The sequence below is a fragment of the Gavialis gangeticus genome, unplaced genomic scaffold (genome assembly GCF_001723915.1).
Source record: "Gavialis gangeticus isolate Ggan-Ray unplaced genomic scaffold, GavGan_comp1, whole genome shotgun sequence".
In the NCBI taxonomy this organism is placed as follows: Eukaryota; Metazoa; Chordata; order Crocodylia; family Gavialidae; genus Gavialis; species Gavialis gangeticus.
The window spans coordinates 1069957-1073079 of NW_017729023.1; the positions used below are offsets into that span (position 1 = coordinate 1069957).

The 3123-nt window shown below is 35.5% G+C and overlaps 1 long non-coding RNA gene across 1 annotated transcript in view; it reads left to right on the top strand.

Annotated features, from left to right (window-relative positions):
• The window catches only part of LOC109297122, a 12309-nt gene that overhangs the window by 2391 nt on the left and 6795 nt on the right, over positions 1–3123 (top strand). The window contains exon 2 of the long non-coding RNA XR_002097211.1: positions 879–881. This is a non-coding gene — a long non-coding RNA (uncharacterized LOC109297122). The remainder of the gene's footprint in view (positions 1–878; positions 882–3123) is intronic.

The window sequence follows — 3123 nt, forward strand, 5'->3', positions numbered from 1 at the left end:
CAGTTTTGACCCTGCTGTGGCTTAACACATACACGTGACGTGAGTTTTTTGTTTCCAAGAATTTGAGGTGCAGTTTCCCTAAAGCCCCCACATGTATCTCCTTGACACTTGGCAGGCTTCATGCCCACAGAAGGGGCTACCTTTCCTGCAAGTTTCATCCAAATCAGACCAGAAATGACACACTTATAGGCTGTTTCAAGCTTCTCCATTATAGCCTATGGGTGAAACATCAAAACAGCGAAACTGTTTTGACGAAACAGAACAGCAGTTTCAAATTGAAACGAAGGAACATAGAAACCATTTTCTCTGAACCTACTGCAACTAAAACTTGACACAAATATTACAGGTGAATTCTGAATTTGTTTGGTGGGGAAATAAATGTGGATACATAGAAAGAAAGTAATTTGTCATATTTGCTGAGTATCTGCAAACATTCTTGCCTGAGCATCTTTTCTTTTTATATCTTTTGTCCTAGAACACAATTACATTTAATAAAAGTCCTGAATACATCTTGTTTGTTATTGTTCTACCTGTGCATAGAGCACTGGTTATTGGCATTGCACATAACCACCCACATATTGTGGGTTTAGACCCCTTGGGTTCCAGGGATTAGGAAGGTGTTGTATTATATCTCATCTCCAAATGTGCTCATTCAATTAGTTAATTTAGGTAGCCTTATGCTTCACTGAGCATTAATTACATGTAATTGTGGATGGCTGGTAAACTGGAGATAAGTGCAATTTGAATTTTTTAAATTTTACTTTGGCTTTTGCTTTTGAAATTAATGAGCGCCAGTTTGTATAATATACTGTTGTTCTGCTTTAACTTTACTGCTGCTAATCAAGTCAAAATAAATGTACAAGATAACTGATTGGGAGTGGGTTGTGTTGATGTGAAATATGTGGAGCATGGAGCACAAAAAGAGCATGTGCACTAATTCTGCTCCAATCTTTACTGATTATCTCATGTGTGCCAAACGCTTTTACAAAAAACATGTGTAGTGGCTAATTTAGCAGCATCCATTTTTCATATTCAGTAAGAAGACCCTTGGAGAGTTGACTGAAGGAAAGAAAATCATCCAGCTATGGTTTAAAATTAAACACAATTATATTTTATTATGGAATCACCATTACATTATGTACCAGCAGTACATATAGTGGATACATTTAAACAAAATCTTTTTATTGCCATTATTAGAAAAAGAAATACTACATCGTGTGCTTGGTTTTTTTATTGTATGGAATGAAAGGTTTGGAAAAAGGCCCTCGGCTCATTCAGAGTAATGGTGGATGAAGGACCATGCCTTAAATGGAAACAATGTGTATGCTTATCAATTTTTGGTAAAATTGATGACTGTTTTGCATGACCTTGTTATTGCTGATACGCAGCTAAAATGTTACTACAATTAACAAAAGTACTAATTTCACTAACACAAGCCATTCTAAAATCTATTAAGGCTTAATTGGTGAGTTTCATTTCTAGCATTGTCTTTACATACATAACACAGCTAAGTGTGGGTAATTTTTATATGCATAATTAGTTAATAGAAAACAAGTTAACTGAATAATTATTGAAATCTAAAAGTTACACCACTCTACCTCTAATGGGAAAAAATACTTTCGAAGGTTCAAGTAACTATAACATTGTTTATTGCCACATTTCCATTTTTTTAAGTTCAAATAAAACATTTTTTCAGTAGGATGTGTATATAAACAATTAGACAATGAAATAAATATACTGTGTAACTCACAAGAATTAAAACACTGTGGAACTATGTCCCCTATAGAGTGATAACAGGCCAAATGCTCAGCTTGTATAAATCAATGTAGCTCCCTTGAAGTCCATGGAGCTAACCCAGGTTACAACAGCTGAGGACTCACTCAAGGAACCCATTTCTGCTTTTAGTTACACCTGTGCAACACTATTTGGACCACTAGCTGGATGTCAGCAACAGCTCATGCATCCTTGGATTAGGATCAATTCCTGAAGCACATAACTGGCCTTTAAATTCTTACCCATTGTTTTGCTATAAAAGGCAGAAGTAGTCACAGGAACAATTTACCTTTGGAATAGGAGTCTCAGGAGAGGGTTTTACTTGATGAATATAATGATGACAATGTTTGATAATGGGCCATGACATTGATGGCTGTTATCTGATACACCTACGGAGTGGGTCTGGCCTCCCTCTGTTTCTCCTGTAAAGCAGCTCCATCCCTGTGGACCGATAATAGCAGGAATGCCACAGGGTCATGACAGAGGTATTTTAAACATAGACTTCCAAATGATACTTTGATGGACAGAATAAGACTTATTCCTCCAGCTGTTCAAGAAAGAGTAGAAGAGGAAACTGGGATTGGGGTCATTTGTAAAAGAAGAGCTCTCTTCCCCAAATTTGAAACCTATTATCTTCCTCAGCGAAGGAAAAAATCCATTACAAATAAAAGCAAGAAGATTTAACATCCTGATATAAATTACTATGTAAAGATGTTTTTTTTTAAATAAGTTGAGTTGTAAAAAGAAAGGAAATAAAACATTCAAAAATGCAGACTTGAATGTACAGTGTTTGAGGTATAGTCAGAAGTCAAAAGTGCAGCAAAAAGAGAAGTAGGAAAAAGAAATCCATATATGTTGACTCTGAACAAATTCCTCATATGAAGATGACTGTAAAAAGTGTTCTTAATTGAAAAAGTTAAAAGTAAGAAAAATATGTTCAAGGTAGAGGTACCTTTTTTGTTTCTTTCAACTACCACAAAAGTCCATTAAATATTTTATCATTAAAAGTATCTTCTTTGGAAAGGAAAAGTTAAAATGTTCCAATGTACACTTTCAAAATGTACAGTACCATTGCAATGCTTTGGAGAGTAGGAAAAAACAAGAATGGTATTTAAGGCAAAAACTAAAGCCTTTATGTTCATCTGAACTGAAATAATGCTCTTCACCCTGGGGCTAGATGAAGAATTCCAGTTCAGTTAACACTCTTAACTATCAAAAAGCAATTTGTCTGGGATCAAACTGAAACAAATGGGTTTCTCCCTGTCTGACCTCCTAATGCAGTTAAGTGCAATACAGACCTCTCTGCCATCATAGGCTAAGAACTTGCCCACACACACACACACACACACA